This window comes from Cavia porcellus, unplaced genomic scaffold (genome assembly GCF_034190915.1).
Source record: "Cavia porcellus strain 051 isolate PalLab524CR breed Dunkin Hartley unplaced genomic scaffold, mCavPor4.1 scaffold_27, whole genome shotgun sequence".
Classification (NCBI taxonomy): Eukaryota; Metazoa; Chordata; class Mammalia; order Rodentia; family Caviidae; genus Cavia; species Cavia porcellus.
The window spans coordinates 22,498,355-22,525,632 of NW_026947510.1; the positions used below are offsets into that span (position 1 = coordinate 22,498,355).

General features: G+C 40.6%; 1 protein-coding gene across 1 annotated transcript in view; it reads left to right on the forward strand.

Moving 5' to 3' along the window:
* The first annotated feature begins 357 nt into the window (after positions 1 to 357).
* Apbb1ip (amyloid beta precursor protein binding family B member 1 interacting protein) overlaps positions 358 to 27,278 on the forward strand; it is a 102,295-nt gene continuing 75,374 nt past the window's right edge. Inside the window, exon 1 of the mRNA XM_063238044.1 lies at positions 358 to 628. The gene's annotated coding sequence lies outside the window, so the exon portion shown is untranslated. The remainder of the gene's footprint in view (positions 629 to 27,278) is intronic.

Genomic DNA, 27,278 nt, shown 5'->3' on the forward strand with positions numbered 1-27,278 from the left:
CCCCCTCCCCTCCCCTCCCCCCTCCCCTCCCCTCCCCTCCCCCCCTCCCCTCCCTTCCCTCCCCCCACCCTCCCTCCCCTCCCCTCCCTCTCCCCTCCCTTCCCTCCCCCCACCCTCCCTCCCCTCCCCCTCCCCTCCCCCCACCCTCCCTCCCCCTCCCCTCCCCTCCCCTCCCCTCCCCTCCCCTCCCCTCCCCTCTCCTCCCTCTTCTGCTCTCTCCCCAACCCGGCCTGCCCCTCGCCTTGCGGGCAGGAAGCTTTGCGCAAGTGGCCCGAAAGAGGAAGCGCGGGCAAAACTGAACAAACTCTTCGGAGCCCCGTTGCAAAACAAAGCAGCCTCGCAGACCGTCGCAGAGCCGCTGCCGGCCGGGGAGGCTGGCCGGGAGCGCTCGGCCTCTGCGGGGAGCAGCGAGCCGCCCGTGGGCGGTGCGGAGGAGGCGGGAGCAGGCCGGCGGCCCCTGCCCGGAGCCTGTGCGCCGGGCGCGGACACGCGTGGAGCGGGCGCCGCCGCCTCCGGCCGCAGCCACCGACCCGGCCCGCCCGCACGCGGCGGCCACTGCAGGCGCGGCCGCTCCGCCATCCGTCCTCGCCCAGAGCCGGCCCGGCGCCCCGCGGGCACGGCCGTCGAGGTAAGCGGCGCCCACGCGCGAGCCGGAGCCCGGCCGTCGGCTGTCGCGGGCCTGGAACTCGGCCGCCCTCCCGCGTCTGTGCCGGCCGCGTGACCGCCTCCTGCCGGGAAGCCGCCGGGGACCGGGCGCGTGGAGGCCCGGGCCGCGGGCCGGCTCCGAGGGCGCGCGTGGGACTGCGGGCGGCGTGGGGCGGGATGCCAGTGGCGTGGAGTCAGAATGTGACTCGCAGGCCGTTGCATCCGACAGGCTTCCTTCCTTGACAACTGCTAGACCACTGCTGCTGCTTTTTAAAAGTGGCATTTCCTCCCAAATATTCTCCAGAGTTAAAGCGTGGGAGAGATACTTTTGGACCGTGGACACAAATATTGTAATTTGGTGTGGGACGCAGAGGCCCGGGGCCTTTAATAGCACAAAAGCCACTGCCCGGGGCCCCCGAGTCCAACAGGAACCTGGCCGCAGAGGTCCTGCTGAAAACCTCGCTCCTTCATTCTGGGAAAGCCAAGTGGTGCTTCCTGGAACTTCGCAGAGACCTTCTAATGAGATGCTTAGGGACACGTGGGCTAACGGGAACGCTCCACACAGAAAGGCGGCTGCATTTGTTTCAGGGCCAGATGCGAGCTGGTGGGGTGCTGTGTGTCAGTTTAAACAAAGGCGAGAGTGTTTTACTCATTTAAAAATCTCAGCCTCCAAATGGAAATTTCGGAAGGGAATCCCTGTGAACAAATCCAGAGCGCTGCGCGCCCTGCCTTTCCTGAACGAATGTGCGGTTGTGCGTGGGCCTCACAGCGCGCTGGGTGCGGAGGTCTGCGCAGAAATCCCCTGTGCTGCCTTCCGCGGGCACTTCCTGTGTGCTCCCGCCTTAGGAAAGGCCTTCGTTTAAAGTCCTCCTCAAGGGCTTACTTACTGGTTTTTTACATCCCTAAGACTCGTGTCTTTTCTGGGAGTGTGAGAGGCTTGTGTTCTGGTTCTGTGTCTGCCACGAACTAGGCAAGGATGACCTTGATTCAGTTGTTTAACATCTCTGGACCCTGGAAATGGAATAGTAAAGTAAGAGCATTGGGTATATTAGGAAAGAATGGAAAAGTAACAAGGGGCGACCCAGAAGGGATGTTGTCAGTGCCAGAGTGCTTGCCTGCCATCAATCGTAAACACCGAATAGAACAAAACAAACATGCTAACAGTTTTTGTTAAATTCTGAAATATAAACACTTGAGTGTTTTGAGCCATTTGTTCACCCCCCTCCACCCCCTGCTTTGGTTTTTTGGTTTGGTTTGGTTGAGACAGGATCTCTATGTAGCCTGGACCCCAGGCCTTGAACGCACAGAGATTCTCCTGCCTCAGCCTCCAGCTGCTGGAATTATAGGTTTGGGCCACCATTCAGGGCTGAGGGCTTTTGTTTCTGAGAGGTTCCTCTTTAGGCAGAGTCAGTTGTAAATTTCTGGCTGATATGAGAGATGGCAACTTTCCATTCTATTGAAAAACTAAGAGAATAGCCCACAGGCCAATATTATATTCCAGAATTGCTTGCTTGGTATTTTAAAAAGAAATATAACTTTGAAATCTGTTACTTTAAATCTTACACATAACACTTACCAGGCTTTAGAGCATCCATTAAATGTTTTATATTTTTATATCCTGAGAATGTACATTAATTTCCCACAAGTTTTGCCTATAATTTAAAAGTTCTAGATATTTCCATATTAACATTATTGTAAGCTATTTGTAAAGTCGATTGTTGTAACTGTCTGTTTTTTTTTGAGAGAGGGTACTGGGAATTGAACTCAGGACCTCATGCTTGCCAGGCAGGCACTGCTGCTGAGCCCCAGTGTCTCTGCTTGATATGCTACTTTGAATTTTCATTAAAGCATGCTCCTTCTTACAAGCATTATTAATTTCACTTTCTTCTGACCCTTTTCAGATTTTTCTTATTTTTATACCAAAAACCTTCCAGTGGGTCCACAAATTTTAGAATAAATTTTCTCATAAGGCTGAACTCTTCACAATTTTCTGGTACCTCATGAATTTGTTTTATAGACAACAGAATCATTGTAAGAATTCACTACATAGGAAAATGTAGAACAAAATAGAATAACATGATTAATATTTTAGTATGAAAATTTGTTTTCTCTTAGCGCTGTTATCAGTAGTATATAACTTAAAGACTAAGCATTTATTGTATACATTCAGATATAAAACAAACACCAGATTTTAAGATTAAAAGGTATTAGGTAGGGATTCTGGTCATATAGTGATATTAATATGTATAGGTATAATCAGCTTGAGAAACATGCCCTTTAGGGGAAGCTGCTGTATATCTGGAAAAGCAGCATTTCTCTGCCTGAAGGAGACCGAGGGGTGGCTGGAAGGGAAGGTGTGGGCCATGCACGCCAGTTTAGGAGGATTGTACTGTACCTGTCAGGGTAGGGCTAGCAATGCTGTCTAGGACCCCATGGCCTCAGCAAATTCTAATGGCACCATGGTTAGTACTCAAACCAAGTTTGCTAACTGTTGAGAATATTTCAGTTCCACTTCTGGCTGGTCCTGCCCACATGTCTCAACTCCCAAGATCCAGCTGGCGTACTGGCCTGCCCCTGAGACAGGTGAACCCTGTTGAGAGGACTGCAGAGCCTGGCTTCTCCGCACAGTCCCGCTGCTGGATTCAGGGTGCTGTTCCAAACTCTTCCTGAGCATTATAAGCTTGATCATATTATGAGACTTACTTTCTTTCTTCTCTCTTAACTCATGTTTGTTTGCCATATGGTAATTGTAACTCATTATTGTTACAATGTCTCTTTAGCCTATAAAGATTCAGTACCTTTATCCAAAATGCTTGGGTCTAGAAATGTCTTGGATTTTGGATTTTTTTCTCAGATTCTGGCATAATTATGTACCTATACATAATGAAATGCATGGGGTACCCAAGTCTCAACAAAGAATTTACTTAGGTTTCATATACACTTTAGGCTAGTAGGCTGAGGATAATTTTGTAGAACATTTTAACAGTTTTGTGAATGAAACAAAGTTAGCATATGTAGCAGATGGGTCTTTCTTCCATTGGGAATGCTGGATAAAATGTATATTGTGTGTCTTGTTATAACTGTAACTCATGGGGTCAGATTTTAAATTTTTCATTTGTGATATCATGTTGACACTCAAAAAATGTTGCAGATTTTGCAGTATTTTGGATTTGGGGTTTTTAGGTTAGGGATTCTCAACCTATGTTGTGTACCAGATGTGCTAAGTAATTTAGATGGGTAGTTTCATTGATCCTCACATCTTGGTTTTTGCTATTATTTTTGCCTTTTTATCATTGAGGAACTGAAAGCACAGAAAGGTTTAAATACTTACTGAAGCAGTAAATGCAGACCTGAAGTTGAAACTGGGTCCGTCTGAGCCAGGGGTGGGGTGATATGGAGACATGAAGAGCACGAATTTCTTAGGGAGTTTACAGGTTAGAAAGGGAGGTGACACTCAGCAGTTACAATTCTACGCATGACTAGAGTCGCATGTACTGGTGGGGCACATTAAAGCCTCCAGGTCTGTACAGCCTCCCTGCAGGAGGATAAACAGAAGGTAATCAAGCAAAAAACTTGGTCTGCTACAGTGAGAGAACAAGATATCATCCAGAGTGTGGACCTTTATATGGACCTTTTGAAAATTTTATCTGCTTTGGCCACAACCATATTTTTTTTTTATCTTTATTATATTCTAACCTGTCATGACAGCCTGTGAGTTTGGTTCAATCAATAAAATAGTAGGTCTGATTTTTTTCCTAGTTGTAATGGCAATTTTTCTGATTGGGTCTCCAATTGCAAGTTCACCTGTGCGATAGCTGTGGACTGGGAAAGTGAGGTAATTATTCCTTCACACAGCAATTGTATTTCCACAAACTAGCCAGATTTATGTCCACAGAGCCACATCTCATAAAACTGGAGAGAAATAAAAAAGGATGATAAATAAGTGAACTCTGAGTAGGTTTATTTTCCCTCCGTCTTTATTATGAAATACTTTATACATAGAAAATAGGATGTGTGATGCAGATATAGATAGGCAAAGACATAATAATCAGTTACAAAAATAACAATAAAATCAATCTGAGTATCTGTCACCCAACATAAGTAGGTTATTACCAACTTATTGCTTGGTCTTTTAGTAATAGTCGCCTATTTTCACTTTGAAGGTAATTATTTTCTGAAAGTTCTAATTTTTGAAGCGCTTAGGAAACATACTCACATATTTGGGGATTAGAAGACATTGCTACTTGGAAACTGGATTAAGATCCCTGCTACCCTCAGATGTGGTCACAGTGTACCAATTCAATTTAGCATGATCGCAAGTCTATTAGAAATGGTTAAGAATAAGTACACAGAAATAGTAAGAACAACTATAGGTGGGCATGTCACTTAGAAACTACTGAGTTTTTCATATTACTTAGAATTCCACTTTAAATGCAAGTAAATCATTTTTAGTCTAAAATTTTAGCTTTTTGCAGTTAAGCCATTTTAAATAAAAATATTCCCACTTGAAAGACAGGTCAATCATTTTCAATCAAAAATATTAGCTAAGCACCCATCTAGGTGCATTGGATCCATTAGTGAACAGAGGAGTCGAAGATGTCTGCATTTGTGGAGCTGATATTCTCATGGGCAGACAGATGATAGTCAACAGGCTTAATAAGGAACTACAGGTGTTAGCATGTGAAAAACACTGCAGAAGAGACAGCACTGAGTAAGGTAGGGCGGGCTGGGCCTCACTGAGAAGCCGAGATCTAAGCAAAGTGCTGAGAAGGGGGTAGAGTAAACCCAGGGGCTCTTAGAGGGACGTGTGCAGAGGGAAGGGCAGCGCCGGGGCACACTAGTGCAGCTGTGCACAAGGCCCGTGCGGCTGTTGGTAAACGAGCCTGGCAGGGAGGAATGGACGTGGTAGAGGGCAGAGGAGACCAGGGAGGTGGCAGACCAAGAGGCCTTCAGCCGCTCTAAAGGAGGCTGGCAAGTCCCTGAGGAAAGGAATGCGGATCATGTTTAAAAGCCTCATCTGACTGTTCAGTCACTACACAAGGGATGAAGGAGGGAAGGAGAAGCCCGTTAAGGAGCTCTGGATCTCACACATGTTTTGAAGTTGGTGCCAGCAGGGTTTCCTAACAGAGTGGATGTGGGGAGGGAGATGACTCCCAAGTTTTTAGCCTGAGCAATTGGAAAGATGGAACCATTATCAGCTGTAGTGGGAAGCTGGAGGCGGGGACCTGACTTCTGTTCTAGATATGTATATGAAGCATCAAATGTGATGATGTCCTTACCTTATGTGGGGCTACAGTCAGCCCAAGCAGTTCCTTAGGAAGACTCTATTGTTTTCCCTATTTTACAATTAGAAATGAAAATTTAGAAAGTTGAAGAAATTTGCCCAAGATTACACCGCTTAAGAAAGGGGACAGAAAATCAGGTCTTTGAGACCCTGAGCCTTTAACATTTCTTTGACATTTTTGGAAAGGAAAACAAGCAATCTTTATTATGTGGCTAATACAAGATATAGTTAGCTAGTCAGTTATACTCCTCTTCCATAATTATTAACACTGAAAATTACTTTTAATAAATGGAAAAGCAAGAAATGAATAACACAAGGCCTTATATTCATGCATAAATTCTTAACCAGTGTTCTGGACATTGTATGATCTTGAGGCTTCTATTACTGTGTAGCTTAAAATGAAAATTCTGGCAGGTGCTGTCACAAAAGACTTTTCATACAGAGGTGAAAGATGTATCTGTTTTCAAAATCTGAGACTAGATTTGGAAGAGAGAGACGCTTTCTTATTACACAGCTGGACTAAAAAGTGTTAGAGCTAAAAATTCACTAGAAGGGGCTGGTGACGGGTGCAGCAGTACTGGCCTCGCATGCATGAGGCTCTGTGTCCCATCCGTAGCTCTTAAAAAAAAGAAGGTACCAGGAGCTGCTGCGTGTCACATGATACTGATCCCTTGGAAGATCTTTGGAAAAATAAGTGGTTAGAAAGTGGTTGCTGATAGAGACCAAGACAACAGACATTTCATTAGGTCATTAATAGGAATCAAGGAGATGTAATTATGATATATTGAATGTGGTAAAATGCTGCTAAAAGCCATCAATTACCATTTCATGAACTATATTTTTCACAGAGCCAATTCTAGTCTTCAGGAACGTTGTTTGAATTTCATATCATAAAGAAAAGAATAAATTAGTCACCATGGCGGTATCAGGGCAGGCAGAGGGAAATGATCTCACAAAATACTTTTTCAGGCGATGCACATCATATAGTAGTGCATTATCAGTTGAGTTTCTGATTAAATTTATCTAGGGCATTTTTAGAAATTGCATTGCATTGTGTTTTTAGAAATAACAAACTCATTTGTTTCTCTGGATAAGATTCACAGTTGACAGTTGAGCCAGTGAACTGATTTGGTTTGGGGTAGACTATTGTTTGTTTAAGATAATGTCTTTCTTCTTATGGGGAGAGGATAGTCTACCCCTGAGCTTTATACCCAGCCTCATTACTTAATGATCTGCTTCTGATTCAGTTCTCTAAAAGGTATGGCCTAGCAAACTAGGTCTGTTTCTCATTGTCTTTTTATTATTTATTTATTTATTATTTATTAAGTTTATTTTTTTGAGACAAAGTTTCACCATGCAATTCAGGCTGGCCTTGAACTCATTTTGTAGCCCAGGCTGGCCTCGAACTCACAGTAATCCTCCTGCCTCAGCCTCCTGATCTCATTGTGTTTAGAATTCTGTGGCAGTAAATTTTCCCTGTTATCAGCAACAAACAGAAATGAAGTTTCTTGGGCCACAAGCGTGAATAAAGGCGATGCAGTATGATAAGAAGAAAGCTTGAAACCACTGTTGAACAAGGAAGCTGAAACTCTGAGGTACAGAGTGTGAGAGACTCCTTAACATACTCTCACTGGACCAAACTCTGCTCCTCATCACAGCATTGAGCTTTATGTTTTCATCCAGTTTCAGTACACAACTGTTGAGGGCCACTCACATGTCAGTCAGAGGTAGAATATAAAATAAAATAAGACATGTATCTGATCTCAAGAAGCGTCCCATCTGGCAGAAGAGACTGGCCTGTAAATAAACATATCAGAGTGCATAATACACAGTGACTGGTACAGAAATAATATAGGAAAGGCAGTGATGATAGAGAGGACAGCCAGTGGGAGGAACCAAGAGGCACTTTGGAGGGTGAAGGGGAAAGAGGCCACCTCAAGCAGCAGCGGTGGGGACAGCTTGGCAGAGCTGAAGCTAAAGACATGGGAAAGGAAATAGGCGATTCTGACTTAACCTTGGTGAGTAATATTCAGACTGCATTCATGCGATTCAGCCCTCAGACCCATCGCCTCTGAGTCAGAGGCCAAGGAATCATCATAACGGAACTGGAGCCCTCATCCCAGTGCTGTTCAGCAGAGCTGCAATGCAAACCACCTGTGCAGCTTTTAATTTTGTAGAAGCCACATGAAGAATGGCAAAAAGAAACAAACGACATAACTTTTGTCTATAGATTTTAATGACAAATTCAAAATTTGTCCTTTAATGAGTACTATTTGAAATTGAATACTAAAATTATTAATGAGATGTTTTTCTCAAATCCAGTGTGCCGTGGTACACAGTATTTGTACTTTTGTATAGCACATGTCAACTTAGACTGGCCACAGTTCAAGGTCTGAAGAATTGCATGGTAAGGGGCTGCAGGTTTGAAGCGTGGCTTGAGATGAACACACAAGCTCAGGCCCAGTGCTGTTGTTAACTGCCCAGCTGTGTAGAGAGTACTAGGTGAAGTCTGACGTAAGCTAAAGGGAAAAAGAAAGGAATGGCATTTGCTGTTGATATGGTCCTGTCCCTGTTACCTGATGTTAATTCAGATTTAGGTCTATGTCTGAAATGATTATTAAGTCTCTAGCTGTAAAAACCACCTCAAATCATCATTGTTTATTTTTATTTTTATATTTTCTGTCTGCCGACATCCTGCTATTTTAACAGTTGATGGGTTCTGCTTCATAATAAGAGTCTAAAAAAATAACTGGAATAAATGGCAAAGCAGGTTGCCAGACACCCACATCTGCCAATATGTGGTCTGTTGTTCTAGGCAACTATGCCTGTCAACTCTGTCTCTCTCTTTTTTTCTGTGTTTCCACCTGCTAGTTCACAAGCAAAACACCCTCTCCTCAACAGCACATCTCTTTGTAGTGGTTCTGCACTACAGAAACATAACTCCCTTTCAGGAGGAGGCAGTAGTGTAAGCTTTGTTTGGAGAAGCTGGAGATACCCAGGGAATGATCTGGAAAAGCTCAAGGAGATTCCAAAACAGTTCCTCACCTGTTCAGAGTGATTGAGTCTGTCCTAGAAATTGTACTTACAGACGTCTTTCCCAATGGCTGACTAATGCTTGTTTCCATGGTTTGTTTTAGAGGAAGAATATAGGGGTAGAAATAATGACGGTAACAATAGTAGCTGATGCTAAGCATTTTATATGCATCAGACACTATGATAAGCACTTCGCTGATGTTTTCTGATTCTTGTGAGGTAAAGATTGATAGGATGGTGCGTTTAGGTGTTTTTTTTTTTCTTAATTCCAGTAGAACATAAATCTTTGCATTCATTTTAAGAGGATCTCAAGTAAATTGCTGATTGAAGAGGTCGAGGTATCAAATCGTTACCACAAATATAACTCCTAGTCACAAATATAGTTGTCAGACTTCTGCTTCAGGATTCACTAAGAGATACTTAACAGTTGACAGCATCCTCAGAAATGGTGCGTGCAGTGGTAAGGAAAAGAAGAATACAGAGCAAAGTTTACAGCATCAGAGGAAGGAAAGAAGGTTTGAACTCTGGGGCTGCTTTGCAGATCAACCAGGAAACTGGATGGAGCCCTGTGGATACACAGCTGCTCGGTGGGCCCATGTGTGCAAAGAATCACAGCTCTAATGAATAGTCTCTCAATTGTGGCAGGAGCTCAAAAGATGTTGGAATATTTTATTTCTAGCATGTGAAATTAAAAAAATGAAAATAATTCCCCTGGAAATTTCTCTTGAAAGTAGGTCGAGCACTTTCTCCTTGTATTTGCATTGTTGAAATAAACTTTTATTATTCACAGGCCTTTAGAGGCATGCACCACTGTAGATTAGATGCAGTTGCATAGCCATGGTTGCTCAGTCACATGGCCTAGAGATAGATAATAAGGGTACGCAGCAGTATTTTACTCTTTCACCTTATTCTCCTCCTCCTTGTTGAGCTCTTTTTGATGATTATTATTTAAGGGACACTCTGCTGTGGCTGTGAAAAAATGAGTATAGTTACCCTTCATTGTCCAGGGAGATGCTGGTTCCAAATCCCTTTGGTCCCAAAGTCCACAAATGCTGATCAAGTCCCTGATATAAAATGCTTTAGATCTTCTAACCTGTGCACATCTTCCCTATGCATAAGCCTTAAATCATATCAGATTACTCTAACCCCCAGTATAGTATAAATGCTATTTAAATAATTGCTATACCGTGTTGTTTAGTGAATAATGACAAAAAACATCGGTTTTTTTTTGTCAGTATAGACACAGTGTTTTAAAAAATTGCTTAGTTTTGTGAAGTGAATGAGGAGCCACCTGCAGATGTGAAGTTATTTCCAGCCCTCTCAGATGCTGGCTGAAGTGATGAGACACAAATGTGGGAAGAGTAAAACAGGATGGGCAAGCATCTCCTAAGAGTCATGAGTCACAGAATGACCATTTCTGAAGAAAGGCAGGTGTCAGACACAGGAGGGATGTTTTGTTTTACATAATCTTTCTCATACGTAGTGCAACACTGATTTGGGAGGCCCCGAAGAAAGACAAGGCTGAGGATGGAGGCTGGGAATCAGTTTCTGCCTCTAGGAGTTAGTGAGTATAAGCCCACAGTGGGAGCTTAGTGCTTCACTTGAGTGATACAGTGTAGCTCAGAGGCCTCTTGGCTTTTGCAATGATCACATCCTGATTTTGCCTCATGGATACCAGAGCCATATTTGTGGCAAATCAGCCACTATTAAAATCTATTTCCTATCCTCTTGTCTCCTATCTAAAAATTATCTAAAAAATTTTTTTAGGATATGTAGAATGACTGTCCAACAAAGACTGTAAGAAAATAGTTTATCTTCCCCAGTTGTAAAATGAAAAGCTTGGATTAAGTTAAACTATTTTCTCCTAGTCTACTGCTTCAAGATTATATGCACAAAGGCATGATTGTCCAGAGCTGAAGAATAATTTAATTCAGTCAATACTTAAGAGTAACAGACATGAGAAACCCAAGTTATAAATAATTTAAAGAGCAAAATAAAAGATAGATGACAAGAAACAAGGATATGGTGTAGGGATGCATTATGTATATAGGAAGCAGGTAGAGGGATGCATTAGGCAGAGTGGAAGGAGGGGGAAAGAAAGTGAAAAAGACCCAGATGCACTGTGTGTATGACTGACTCCCCATAATTAATGTATTTATTATGTATCACAGACATGGAATAACTTAAAAAATGAAAAGAATAAGTAGTATAAATGGAGATTTCCTGTGTAAGAGCATAAAGTAGTTGACTTAAAAACCACTGAGTGAAATCAATATGTTAGAGGGTCTTAACTGTACACACTGCTCAAAACAAGGCATTGATTTGGTTTTTGGGTTGCATTAATAAATAAATGGCTTTGTGTACAATATATTTGGGGTTTTTTTTTCAGTTTTTTAAAAAAGGTTAAGATAAAAGAGGATATAACAAAACAGATTAGAACAGAACACTTTAAGCAACATAGTGTTTCACCACAAGACAACCGGACATAACAGTAGCTACCATAGTATCTCTTTCCTTGAAATATTTGAGTATGCCTTCATATACTATGGTATCAAACATAACAAAATAGTTTAAAACCATTCAAGAGAACCAACTAACAGAAAATGAACAATGGTTATTATATTATTTCCTTGTCCATAAAAAATTTTGTTTATACTATCACATATAATAAAATCCAGTAAGATACAACATGATGAAACCAATGGAGACAGAAGCACAAAAGCATGGTGGGACTTCAAAACAAGATGATATTAAACCAGGGGTACAGTATACTTGATGGCATGTATGTAGTCCTGTGGAACATCAAGTTTACCAATTATACATTTCAATTTCAGAAACTTTCTAAATAACCAACAATTTTTAATGTTCTATGAACTATATCTAACAAATTCTTAGACAAAAATAAAGAAAGCATGTTTATAAACAAACAAAATCTTAAGACCATTCTGCTGCCTAGGTAACCGCTGTTCTCATTGTCATTTTACAGATAAGGAACTAAACCAGCAGAGAAGTTAAGTAACTTCTGCAAAATCACCCAGCACCTAAATTACTGAATTCAAGTTGTGCATTACACACTTAGATGAAAATGTAACACTCTATACTTGAACACACCATGTGGTGTGAAAGACACACACAACCATTTATTTTGGAGGTGCACAAATCCCAACCATGAATTTGAGACCAACGTAAATCTCTAGGATATAACCATGAACACTGAACTGGGCTTGTAGCAGATAAGACTTGTATCAGTGGGGAAAAAAAACAGGAGAAACACCACCGAGGTCATGCAAGTGATGTGTTGGGGGAAAATAAATAAACTATAGTAGTCCCCCCTTAACAGTAGTTTCGCCAGGGGTTTAGCTCAGTGGCTTCAGTGAATTTGAGGTCATGAGTTCGATCCGCGGTACCAAAAAAAAACAAATAGTTTTGCTTTGCACGGATTTAGTTACCCATAGTCAACCACTGAAAATATTAAATGGAAAATTCCAGAAATAAGCATTTGTAAGTTTTAAACTGCATATAGTTCTGAATAAGCTGATGAAATCTCATACCATCTCACCTGGGACGTAAGTCATCTTTGTCCAGGGTATGTTCACTGTGTACACTGCCTGCCCATCAGTCTTTTGGGTGTCATCTAGGTATTCAAATTCATGGTTGGGATATCACACAATTATATTCAAATCAACCTTATTTTACTAAATAATGACTTCAAAACTCAAAAGTAATGATGTTAGCAATTTTATTATACCACATCATGATAATTGCTTTTTAATATTATTGTTAATATCTTTCTGTGCCCAGTTTAATAAATTCAACTTTATCATAGATTTGGCTGAATAGAGAAAGGCATGGAGTTCAGTACAAGCTTCAGACATCCACTGGGAATCTTGGAGGGAGCCCCTACTGCCACCCAGATACTTTAAGCACAGCCTTAGTGAGCAGAGGATGATAGGGATGAATTTGACACGGGGTGGGGTGGACTGTGGATGGACCCAGATGTTTGCCCCAAACAGCACTCCACCCTAGCTGGGAGGGTTTGCAGACATCCGAACACAGCAGTGACAGTGAGTGCTGAGACAGGGCTCTGCTTCCGGCCTCTGCTCCTGACCAGAAGCACTGGCCTCTCTCTACCATTCACTCCTCCACCTCCAGCTGGCTGTTCTCTGCTTGATGTGGACTTGCCAGATTCAGCGTTTGCTCCCTTTAGACCTAGAGGGCTCAGCTATCCTGTGGACTTGGCTTTGGTGACCTCCTAATCCCCCAGACTACAGTGCAGACTCTGACCGCTCCAGAAAAAGACTTCAAGGAGCAGTTGCCACTTGGAGGTAATGCAGGAACTTCCATAATATGAAGTTGGGGGAGAACGTTTTCATTTTTTAACTGTCTCTGCTGCAGAATTTTGTTTGTGCTGCTTAGGAGCCTGCTGAGGCAGTGAGCTGAATGGCAGAGGGTGGGTCAGCTTCTTTACCAATAAGCAAATGAGAGAGATGCCAAGAAGACCAATCTGTGCTTAGTTAATTGAAATATACATGCAGGCTAACTAGTTAAGTAATGTAAATGTATCACGCAAAAAAGAAATACTTTTTTGAAGTTTTTCAGTTTAACAGGTAAAAATCACACGGTAACTGTTATGTAAAGTACATATAGATACATACATTTCCAGAAGTTGAATTTTATTCTGCATCTACTGGTTCAGCTGTTTAGGAACTTGAAATTTTGTGTACTGGCAATTGAATTAGGACCTTGTGCATGGCAGGCAAGTGCTCTACCACCAAGCTGCATTCCTGTCACAATTTGGAGATTTCTAATTTGTGGGAGCATGCATTCGTGTGTGTGTGTGTGTGTGTGTGTGTGTGTGTGTGTGCATGTGTGTGTGTGTTTACAGCAAAAATCACTTGCCATGCCATGTTAATTTATAGTCCATCTTTCTCAGTGGACACACTCAATCTAAACCAGATATCCTGGAATCTGGTTCTTTGAATGTATTATCATAGATTTATCCTAAATTCATTTTAATTGATCCTGGGCTCCAGTAGTATCATACTTACTGCCATAGTTCCTTTTTATTTTATTATAGAGATTAATTCACTAATTTGTATAAAAGACACAGCAAATATTTTTTACTTGAATTTCAGTGAACTGTGATTTATCACATCACAGAAAAAAGAGCACTTTTATAATTTTTAAGGTATTGAAAAATTCTGTTTTCAGTAACATCACTGAAAAACAATGACTCATCTTACCCAAAAATTCACTCAAAATAGGTCATAGACCTAACCATAAGGATAAAATTATAAAAATATAAAATTTTGAAAGAAAATCTAGGACTAGGATTCCAAAATCTTAAAACAAGGGATGGTCTCTTATATATAATACCAAAAACACAATTAGCAAGAGAAAGCGGATAAATTGGACTATGTCCAAATTTAAAACCTTTCTATTGTAACAATAGCATAAAAAAACCGTAAAGATAATACACAGAGTAGGGAAAAAATATACATCTGACAAGAGACTTGTATCCAGAATATTTAAGGAACTCTTGTAACAGACATAGAATCTGTTTTAAAACCTAGCAAAGGATCTGAGTAGCTATCTTTCCAATGGAAATGACCAATATAAGTATATGAAAATGTGCTCAACATCATTAGTCCTAAGGGAAATGCAAGTCAACAGCACCATTTCTCACCGTTTGGATGTCTTACTCAAAAAGACCAATAACAGCAACTGCTGATGAGGCTGTGGAGAGATTGAAATATTCATATGCTGACGCTGTGATGTGAAATCGTGCCACAGCTTTAGAAAATGGACCGACAGTTCCTCAAAAAGTTAAGTGCAGGCCATATAACTCAATAGTTCCACTCTTGAACAGTCTAAGAGAAAGTAAAACATATGTCCATGCAAATATTTGTACATAAATGTTTGCAACAACATGTTTTGTAATGATTAAAAAATGGAATTAACCGAAATGTCCACTAACTGATAAAAAGAAATGAAGAGCTAATATAATTAGTTTGAACTCTGAATATATTATGCTAGGTGAAAAAAGCCATTTACAAAAGATCAGAGATTGTATGATTGTATGATTTCATTTGTGTGAAATATCCAGAATAAGCAAATTTATAGAGAGAAAATGTAGATTCATGGCTGGTTTGGACTGGGAAAAGCTGGGTACACAGATACAGGGTTTCTTTCAAAAGAGAAGAAAGTGTTCTAGAATTAAAACATGCTCATGACTACTGCACAACCCTGTGAATATGCCAAAAACCACTGAACTATGTACTATTCACAGGTGAGTTTTTCCAGGAGCTGCTGGGAAAATAAAAAGGGGTGTTAAAAATTATTTATGCTCAGGATTGAGAGCAGTTAGTGAAAGCATTTGGTGTACCAGGGACTGATAAAATGATGATTGTCACAGCAGAGTAGGTTTTCTGGGGAAATCAGAGTGGATATTTGAAATACAAAAACAGAAAGATCGGATTGAAGGGGATCGGATTGTAACGTATTTAGGAGTTCTGAGTAAATCTTTCTACCAAAATTGTTTGCTAACTAAAAGGATATAAGCAAAATGGGGTTTTAGGAAAGACACCCCATTGGCATCCTAGAAGCTGGTTAAAAAGCAGAGACTGGGTCAAAGGCCCACCAAACCGGAAGGCGAACCACTGGAATGGTGAAGTTGCTGAGAGGTGTGGCTTGGGGCTTCAGTTAAGACAGGTAAAAGCAGTCTTCCTTATATGTTTTATTTCTGACTGATGGCGATTAGCCGGGGAGAGATGCTTCTGTCCTTTAGATGCTGGCAGCAAACAGAGCTGGGCTTCCCTTGGCCAACGCAAGCACCCACAGCTGTGGGTCAGACCACCTGTGTTTCGTCTCTGGACTGCTTCTTCTCTTCCTCTCATCTGCTTCTCACAACCCGATAGAGTTTCTCTTTCAGTTCCACATTTCTGGTAATGCTCATTTGACTTTGGTGCCTTCTACCCCGATACTCAGGAACAGACTCGGCTGCCTTGCCTTTAACCACTCTGGCCCAAGATCTGATTTTCACGCAGTTCCTCTCAGCTTTCTCCCCATTTCCTAAGCCCTCTAGCACATCTGGTCCTACTATACTCTATATTGGCAAAGCAAGGAGGTCTGGGTAGGGCAGAGTGGGGCTGCCAGGAGCCATGTTGCTTTGGAACCTGGTGGAATAGCCAGCCTGCTAAGAATGCCTGTGTGCAGTCGAGATATAACTGCAAGATTAATTGATTGATCAATTGATTTTTTCCTCTTTTTTGGTCTTTTTGAGATGAGTCTCACTATGCAGTTTAGGCTGGCCTTGCGCTCACTTTTTAGCCTAGGCTAGTCTCAAACTCACAATAATCCTTCTGCCTCAGCCTCTGAAGGGCATCATCACACCCAGCAGCAGCTTCAGGATTTAAAAGTGAGGCAAGTGAGAGAAACAAAGTAAAATCTTTCTGCTCCACTCTGTAGCAATATCAGATAACAGAAATAATATAAAAAAGGACTGGGGAAGATTTACTCCTGGACAGTCTGGATCACAGCTAAATCTTATTTTTTAAAGGGCAAACATGCTTCCACCATTACTTTAGGTGGTTAAATTTGCATCTTTATGCATATTTACATAATTTGCATATTATCACCAGCTGCTCACTTAGCAGAGAAGATGAACACAACCAAAGGTGCAAAGGTGCAAGGATTAAAGCAATAAGAACCGTGGGAGCAATGAAACCCAAAATGTGTAAGAGTCACTGTACAAAAGAGAGGAAAAGAAAGTGCTCTAAACTATATAACTGCATGTGTATTTAAGTGTATAAGATAGAAAATGATATCACAGAGTTTTATTGGATCATTGAACAGAACTGTTTGCAGTATCATTGTTGGAATGTCCACTCTACAAGCTTTAATTTTGTGACTTGAACAATTATTTTTAAGATGGCAATATGTAATCCATTAACTAGTGATTTCCTACTGTTCATTTTTTTCTTCTGTAAATCTGTATAACTTGTACACTTTCACTTTTTTTTTCTCCTTAAATAAAAAAAAAAAAGAAAAAGTCAAAGGTGCAAGGATTTCATAGATATTGCGCTTATTTATTTTGGTTTTTTGTACGAAGCATTGAACTCATGACCTCACGCTTTCAGGGCAGGCACTTGTGCCCCTGAGCTATATCCTCAGCATTGCTTAAATTTTTTACTGAGATTTTATCTGGAAAAGTCCTGAACATCTGACTTCCTCCCCCACAAAAATGTAACCCAGTCCGAATGCAGTATCACATTTTTCCCTCAGGGTGCACATAGAGCACCCAAGCTGTTGCTCCGTACATCTGACTATGAAATTGGTGCATCACTGGAACGGGTGTGTTGAAATAAGCTGTCAGTGATAAAATAGGTACAAAATGAATACTCTATTCCCTAAGTCTTAAAGTTGTATTTCACTCTATATTTTACAGGCTAATAGTTATAAAGCACAAAGTATTTTATATTCTTTAATATACTTCTGTATTCTCTTAAGTTTTATTACCTATTTTATTCCGATGCTATTACTACTTTGCTTTATTTTCTGGTATCATTTTTTTTGTCCAAAATGTCCTCTGAATTTGACTGAATTTGATTATTTTCTAGATAGTTTGAAATTGTCCTTTTGAAATTTTCTTCTGTATTTTCCTTTTGCTAAGAAAATGGTACTAACTTATTGTTAATTTCTATTGTTATTATAGACTGATTGGGTTGTACCACTGTATAGTTTTCCCTTAGAGAAGTTCTTAAGATTTTCTGATGTATGGCTAATTTTTAATCAATATAAACTAAACCTAATTTTACTCAAATCCTACAAAACATCTTTGCTTCCTTGTCCCTCTAATTTGTCAAATACTAGAGAGTCAATGTGCTATCATTACTAAAGTAATAATTTTGTAAACCAACTATTTAGTGTTCTTTTTCTATAAATCTTGATTTAGTTTTCAAATAATCTGTATGAATGAAATAGTCTTGGCTGGAAAATGTAATGATGAATCATTCTGAACCAAGATAAATAATGCTGAGTTCTTAATTGCAGTTGTTGGCTCCAGAAAAATAAAAAAAATAATTAACTGGTGACAAGAAAAACACTTCCTGGGAAGTGACTGAGCATAGTAACAAAAGTAAACAAATAAAACACCCTTCTTAAAAATAACCATCGAACTGCCCTCAGATACCACACATGAAGGATGCAGTCCAGTTGACATTATCTTTTCACGAAAAGTTTTTAGAGTTCAGAAAGATAAGCAGCTATTGCAATATACTTGTCCTCTTTGAATTGCCTTCCTTGCCTTGATTCCTTGGCACTGTTTTGGAAAATAAAGCCTCAGTAGGGCAGATCACTGAGGAATCTTTCCCCTTTCTTTGAAACACCCCCAAACAGGAATTTTATCATCCCTGTAGTCCCAGCACTGTAGGACGCTGAGTCAGGAGGATTGAGAGTTTGAGCTGTCCCAAAATAAAAAGTAAAAGAAATAAAACTTAAGATCTTGGGGAATAGTTCAGCCTTAAAGCCCTGAGTTCAGTCTCTAGTAGCACACACAAAAAAGAATGAAATTTTATATGTCTTAACTTCTGGGTTTGCTAATATGACCTCTAAGTTGCTCATTTCTCAGCTTTTTGCTACTATAATGAAACACCTCAAGCAGACTACTTAAGAAGAAAAAGGTTCATTTGGCTCGTGGTTCTGGAGGTACACAGTCCACACAGCATGATAAAGAGTCTGTGAGTCCCCCCACTATCTGTGTTACACCATACTGGGGGTGAACACATGTCTGCTTGTGCATCTCTAGCAGTATGGTTTTACAAAGCCACCAGGATTCATTTCTGGGAGCTCTGTCCTAGTAATCTAATTACTTCCCAGAGGCCTCACGTCTAAACATCTTAATCAGATTAAATTTCTACCTTCTTAGGACCATTAATTTATAACTTTGGGGTTTACATTCCTGCATGTGTTTAGGGAGTCAAGTTGTACTCAAACTACGACTATCATTTCTATAGACATGGGGCCAGGTGGTTGTTGTATGGTGATTTTAACTTTTAACTCGATTTTAAATTATGAAATTAATTCAAAATTACAGAAAAATTTTAAATAGTAGAAGAAAGATCAATACCTTAAAACAAATACTATTTCACATGTTGCTGTATCATCTCCCAGTGTTTGTCAGTGTCCCTGAGTTACTTACATTCTTATAATACTGTAAGTATAAATTATTTTTATCCTACTCATTTTACTTAACATATATTGTTTTGGTCTTGATAGTGATCCTTTTTAATGATAACAAAAACTAGTGCTTTAATTAGCTCCTCGTATTCACTGGATAGATTGTTTTAAATTTCCAATAATGCTATACTTTTCATCTTTCACATATTGTAAAACATCGTTGAATTAAATTCCTGGTATTTAATTAGGGAATGAAAGAAAATGAATATTTTTATATTCAGATAATTAACAAATATTTATTGGTGGATGAATGAACATGATCAACTTTGGCAGCTTTTAAATCTCCTATATTTGATGTGTGCCTGGAAAAGACCTCATTATCTGTAATAATCAGCAAATAGCATCTAGTCCATATTAAGCCAACAGTAGTTTATTACAAAGCAAATAGTTCCTTCAAAACTGGGAGGGTCAGGAGTAACTGTTAGCAGGAAAAATACTCAGCCAGACCTCTGGTACTATTTTGACTGAAAACTCCCACTACTGATACAGGATATACATCTAAAGGACAGACACGAGGGACAGGGCATCTGGCCTCGGAAGATTCTGTCTCTCGTTTCCACCTACAGTTCTGACATCAGTGAGTCTGCTTTACAGGTCACAGGTAGAACCCTAACAGCAGAGGAGTCTGGGAAATGATTTTCTACAGGAAAATATCATAAAGGGCACTGGGGGAGGTTATTAAGGGAGCCAGTCAGCAGTATCTGCCACAAAACTATTATGAATACAAGGGAGGGAAAGAGAAAGGGAAGACTTTTCTTCTATGACTCATAATTTTGTTTTAACTTTTTTGTATCAGGAATCGAAATCACAACCTTGAGCTTGCCCTGGCAGGCGCTGTGCTGCTGAGCTACATCTCCAGCCTCATGCTTTAACATTCTAATTCATAATCCAACTTGAATTTCTCCATGTATGGTATAAACTTTACTTTTTCCCAGTGGATACTCAGTTGTTTCAATAACATCTATTGACTCATCTATTACTTTTCCACTGATTATGAACTGCCAAACTTTTCAAAACTAAATTTGAATTCTGTTATTTTTCATTGGTTTATTTGCATAAATTTTGAAGTAACACAATATTTTTATTTTTCTTTAAAATATAATTCTTGTTATTGCTTGGAAATAACATAATTTTCCTTTACAGTTTTGGATTAACTAGATGAACATGTTTCTTTCTTTCTTTGTTTTTTTTTTCTTTCTTTCTTCTCTTTCTTTTGTCTTTTTATCCATACAGGATTTCCCAACAAATATCTCTGCTTAACCTCTGTTTTAAAATGTTACAATAAAAAATGTTTTAAGATAAAAGAAATTTTGTTACTTATAGAGATTAACTATATTATATATTTTAAAAGTGACTCAAGACAATTTTTCCTCTGTAAAGTCCAGGCGGGCCAAAAGATTGTACATTCATGACAAGTTTAATTAGAATTGCAGAAAGTTTGTATTTAGAGAAGTGGTATCTTTATTCTGTTCAGTGTTCCCTTAACTTGGTAGTTCCTTCCATTTTTTCAAGTCTTCTAATGTGTCATACAGTTTTATAAGTCTATGTAAAATTGCCAAACTGCTTATCATTTATTTCTGGTTTTCATAGTTTTTTGGTACTGTAACTTTGATCTCTTTGCCATACCATTTTCTAATTTTTATTTCTGTATATATCAGATACCTCATATATATCAGCCACTGTATTAATTCAACTTTTCATTTGATTCTCTTGAATTTTCAACATAGATGATCATATTATGTCCACGATCATATTTGTCTTTTACCTTGGGATTAGGTCATACCCACTGGTGGCTGCTTTTGTTTAAAAAAAAGTTTTATGGGCACTAGACATGCTTATTTATGTATGTATTGTCTCAGATAGCTTTTTCCCTACAAAAGCACACTCATATTTGACATGTAAAGTCTAAAAAAGAACATTCGACAGCTAAGACCTAAAATACTTACTATCTGACTTTTATAGAAAAAATTTGCCTATTTGTTCCATAAAGTATTTGTAAATTTAAGATCATGTTTTCTGGATTGTTACTGTTTTAGACCACTAGTACAAAAACAAAGCGTGTAATACTGGGGGACTCCTTGACCTTGACCTAGGAACACTTGGTGTTTTGTAATTAGAAAAATGTTTCTTACTGATTTTAGTAGATATCTTTTATCAAGGTAAAGAAAATACTGATCATTTGATCATTTCAATCACACTAACAGGTTTTTAAAATAGAAATAGGCATTAGGTTGTACCAACTGCCTGTCTGCCATGCATTGAGATGATCCTGTAATATGTTGCTTAATATTTTAAACTAAAGAACTTCTGTATTTTCCACGGGTGAGCTTTCTTGGATTCCTATTGTGTATCAATCTCCAGTGTATTTCTGGAATCAACTTTCCAAATTTTTATTTAAGACATTGGCATCCAAATTTGTTAGAAATATTGACTTGCTTTCTTATTTTCTGATTCTTATTTTTAATAACAGTTCTTCTTGGTGTTTTGCCAGCTTAAATCCTCTAAACATTTCAGATGGAATCTTCCAACAATCTCTTTCTATTTTTTTTCATCAGCTCATTTTTCTTCAGGGCTCAGTATTATAGATTTGGTCTCAGTGTCCCCATACCCTTCTTTCTCCTCAAATATTTGACATCATTTAGCTATTGTTTCATAATTTTAATTGAAACATACTTTTGGCTTTTGAAGGGTGTTTTTTGCTTGTTTGGTTTTGTTTTTGTTTTTTGAGACAGGGTCTCGCTATGTACTTTAGATTGGCCTTAAACTCACTATATAGGCCAGATTATCCTCAAATTCGTGGCGATCCTCCTGCCTTCCAAGTGCTGGAATTACAAGTATGTAACATCAAACCTGGCTTGAAGTTTTAGAATAGTCAAGGAATTGGTGCAGAGCCTGGCAGGATGCGAGTGTGATCTGCCTGGAACATCAGTCACCTATGATCACCAGAGTGGATTCAGCTGACCTGGCTGGCAGGGCGGGCCCTCCCTCAATGTCCAGGAGCTGCGCCCTTGGTTGATGAGGATGACCACCCCCCATAGAGGGCGGACTGTTCCACAGTTAAGGGGATAGGAGCAGCTGTGCTCCCCTGCTAGACCCTCCAAAGCGGCTCTCAGTATTGACTCGGCAGCTGTAGTCGCTTCCTGCTTAATTAGGAGCTGGCTGCAGGACCATGTCAATGAGTGGGGGGGGGGGTGTGTCTGCAGACAGACAGCCCTCCCCTGTAGCTTGAGTAACGATCAACACATGGGCTGGGCCTCAGACGTCATTGCAAGCTGTTTGCTGGCACCAGTGAAGCTGTGAGCTAGAAGTGGAGCAGTGGGGTGCTGGAGTCCCTCTTAGTGGAATTAGGGTTCCCCTCCCAGTTTCTTCTGATGGACTGATTGCCTGAATGGCTGCTCAATGGGGTCTGTCTATCTGTTAAAGGGTACCAAGATTCCTGGACTATGATCTACTTGGCTTTGAGGCTCAAAACCCACTTTGAAACCAATGAGACACTTTCTCCATGTTACTTAAGATGACGGTTCTAATTGATCTGGGACTGGAGAGGCTCCCTCTGGCAGAGAAGTCAAATGCCCTCTAGCACTCTGAATAGTTCTCCAGCAGTGGAGTGCCCCTCGATGCTTGTCTTGCTGAGTCTGGGCTCCTTGGCTGCATATTCAGTAGTCTCTTGTACACCCATACTGAGCTGTCATTTCTTTAGCTCTAGTCAGTCAGTCTGTCTGTACAGCCTGTTCACATTAACTGGCCCAGAAACCCCTGAACATCTTTCAGCTGATGTTGGCATCTTTCTTTGCTTTCCATACTGTTAGAGTCATTTCACTCAATTTTGAGAGAAAGTATGTGTTCACCCCCACTACACGGAACCAGAATTTTTCAGTGCGTTTCACATGTATCTGCCTGTAGGCAGACATCACTATGTGACAGTTATTGTGTTCATGTCATCCTCACGATTGTTGCATGAATTAGGTTTTCCTGTCCCCATTTTACAGAGGCTACCCCTGAGGTTCAACAAGGTTAAGTAAGTTGGTCAAGGTCACCAAGATACCATTCAACCCAAGTTTGACTCGTTCAGATATCATACTCGCACCTCATCTTTTTTCTGAAACAGAGAAGGGTTCAAACTGATACAGTTTGAATGATGATCAAGGGTAAGTTTAAATTCTTTACTTGCTGTTTTAATTTAGTCAATACATGAATTAAATGAAAAATTAGATGTAGTGGTCCAAATAAAAGTAACAGCTCTGGCGCAGTCCGTGTTTTCAAATGCATTATTAACATTCTAGACTTGGGCTTTCTCACAGCTGCAAAAGAAAAATGAGAAATGAATAGCTGCGGTCCCAGTTAATCTGGACTGGACTAAGCAGCGAAGTCACTGACCTGGCAGGGTGACTGGGTGATGGGGTGCTGTAACTGTCCGTAGATGAACCCGTTGCTGTTCACAGCTGAATGTGCTGTGAGGAGCTGGTGCTCAGCTGCAGGCAGGGCCCTGGAGGCACGTCTTTGGCAGACACTGATGCTCCCTCTCTGTGCCCTGCCTCTCTGCCACCATGGAGTGAGCGCTGTGCTCCTCCAGACCGTTCTGCCATGACGCTCCTGAACCCCTGACACTGTGAGCCAGAATAGACTTCTCCCCATGTAAGTTTCCAGCGTCAAGTGTTTTGTCACAGCAACTAGAAAGTTCAACAGTAGAGCTGCAGACCGCATGTGATCCTTCATAGGTTGTGTAGAATAAAGCATAACTAAATTAAAGAGGACCATCACTTTGCATATATTAAAAATACCTACAGGAAATCATGTGTAAGTCTTCTTCATAAACAGATTGAAAAAACTCATGTAGAGCTGTTGAGTATTATCAGATGTTCACCAAACTGATAAGCACCCTTCTTTGCTTTGGTATCATGCTTAGATCTTAGTGACACCCTTTAGACAGGTAAATTTCTAGCTGGTTGGCTTATTCAAGGACAGAAATTTCTGTATTTTCCGTGACGAATCAATAAAGTAGTGGTTTTTGCCATAGAAACTCTTCCGTAGAAAAGGCACTTTTAAAATAACATTTTTAAAGAAAAGACAATATAAATATACCATTGTTAATTTTTAATGCTTGTCCTTTCTTAATTCTCATCTTTAGGTACCTAAGGGCGGACATTTTGGCAATTTTTATGTATTGAATTTTGACATATAGTAGTCATTGACCAAGTGTGTGCCCTCCAAATAAAAGATGCTTATATTTTTGGAGTCTTCATTTCTTCATTTCCTAATAAGGATAATATATTTTGCAAAGCAGTTGAAAGGGTGGGCATTATAGCCTGTAAAGCATAGAAGCATGACAGGTGGTAGGCATTCAAATTATTCATTTCATTTATCTCTTGCTGCATAACAAACCACCCCCAACTTATGGCATGAAGTGGACAGTTCTATTAAAGTCAGTGAATCTGGGGTGAGGAGTTAGGCCAGGCCAAGGCAGGGCCAGCTCCTCCCACTCTGCCATGTCCACAAACCCCTGGGCTGGAAAATCTTGGACAGCTGGGAGTGATCCAGACAGCAAGAGAATGGGCTCAGTGGCCTGGCCTCGGTTGAGGTTGGTGACAGGAGCCTCTTCTACAACTCCTTCAGGTGATTCCAGCTTCTGATAGTGACACAGCTGGGCTTGTAGAAGTGAGGTGTGGAGAGGGAGCTTTCTGAGAGGCCCACACAGGTGACATTCATCTGCTGTCCACGGTTACACAGCACAGCATCTGTTGTACTGCACCTACCCTGGCAGTCACAGGGCTGCTCAGGTTCAGGGACAAGACATAGACTCCTCTTCTTAACAGGGCAAGTGTTAGGGAGCCACAGGCCAGGTTTAAAACCATCCTCAAACACCGTCACCATTATAGTGCTAGTATTTTTCCATAAGAATAAAGAAAAGATGCTGAACATGGTGATGTCTATCTGTAATCCCAGCCACTACTTAGGAGGTTGAAGCAGGACGATCACAAGGCCAAGGCCAGCCTGAGCAACTTAGCAAGACCCTACTTTAGAATAAAAAATAAAAAAGACTGGGGATATGGCATGGTAGTAGAGTGCTTGTCTAGCATGTTTGAGAAACTAGGCTGAATCCCTAGTAACATACACACACAACAAAGAGAGGAAGTGCTCCCATCATCTTACAGAAATGAGTATTTGTTTAAAAGGTTAAAATCTTTAAAGAGATTAAAAATTGGTGGTCAGTTTAACACGAGTTGAATTAAATCAGCACAGCGCTGAGTGTAGGTGGCCTTCCTGAGGAACGTTGCCGGCATAGAGAGGAAAAGTATAGCATCGTGGGTTTTACTGTGTGGATGTTTGGGAGCCGTAGATCTCCTGGAGGAGCTTGTCATGCTGGCTTCCCTGATATGAACTCAGCTGTTATCAATGGAGGAGCTTGGGACTTTGTCACTGAGAATGGCTGTGGTTCCTTTGGGAGAGCTTTGGTCCTTGCTTTGAACACTGCTTCCTTTCTCCAGAGGGAAAGGTATGTGTTGTTTAATAACCAGAAGATCATCAGAGGAGCTCAGGACCTCCTTGTTGCTGAAGATGGCTGTGGTACTTTTTGTGGGAGCCCTGTCCTTATTTTAAGCATCATTTCTTGGCTCCAATGTAGAACCTTTAGCCTACTGGCACAGATCCTTTATCCTGCTGGCTCGCTTTCACTGCTGACCTTTGAGCCTTCCAAGCACAGATCCATAAAACAGACTTGCATGAGCCCTTATTATGGGCTCTAGGCCACTAGTTGGACCCTTGGGAGTCATTGTCATGGGCTCTAGGTTTTCAGCCAGACTCACACAGAGCATTGCTGTGGAATCCAGGCCCTCGGCTAGATTTTCTAGGTCTTTAGTGTTGTGGGTAGATTTCCTGCACTTTCTTATATTTAGGTCTGGGTGACCATCATAAAATAATATTATAAATTCTGTGTCCTGTATGTAATTGTTCTCCTTGCAAACCCTGACTACAACAAATACCATGCCCAGAGATTCTGATGCAATTATTTGGAGTTGAGGCCCAAGAATTTGCATTTCCAATAAGTGCCCAAGTGATGCTAACACTTCTGGTTGGGGGAATCCACATTTTGAGAACCACAGGTCTGGTAAAAAAAAAAAAAAATGCAGAACTCAATCCAAAAGTTAGCTTTGGCCTCACTAGATTACTCAGTTAGATGAACCTGCAAGTGCTTTCAAGTGTGTAAGGTTATCTTCACAAGGTTCGTGTACTGACTATAAGAATAACAGCAGTAGTGGTAGAAACCACTGTCACCCCTTCCTGGACATTTACCATGATCAAGCCTTCGTGTAAACACTTTGCACACATTCTCTTACTTAGTCCTTACCTGACCCAGTGAAATGTTCCCATTTTATGGATCAAGAAACTGAGATTATTAAATCTAAATTTCACGACATTGTATAGTAAATGCTGAGCTGAACCTAGGCCTTTCACGATCCGAAGTCCATGAACACAATCTTAACAGCTATGTAATCTCATTGTCTTTTCAGACCACAGGGAACAGTTTCATTCAACAAATATTCAAGTTATGCATTCTAGCAGTTACCCTACAGACAGTTTGCATTCTCTGAATGCTTCTTAAGCTAATGAATAAATTAATTCAGAGATGAAAAATGATGATACAAAGCATCGATCTGTCCCTGCAGAGATAAATGAGCTCCTGTGAAACTGAAACTGTGATGGCTGTGTGTGTGTCTGTGCATCCCTGTCTCTAGGACATACCCCCCTGAAGCCTAACTGGGAAACGTGGCTACTGTAACAGGAAGTAGCAGCATGTGTCACAGAGCTCTGAAATGTGACCGTCGTTCCAGAGGGCCCCAGTCCTTCCCTGCACACCCTCCAGGAGTCCCAGCCACACTGGGCTGCACCCTGGTCCTGGGTGCACAGCCGCTCCCCTTCCTGAAGCTGCAGCCCGCCTTCCTCTTGGGGCTGCTGTGCATCTAGTGTGGCTTTGCTGTTGATCTAAGCAGTTCCATCAAAACCACAAAGCAGAGGCCCATGCTCGTAGCTTCCTCTGGGGTCTCAAAAGATAGAGACCTTTAAAAAAAAAATCTCTGTTTGC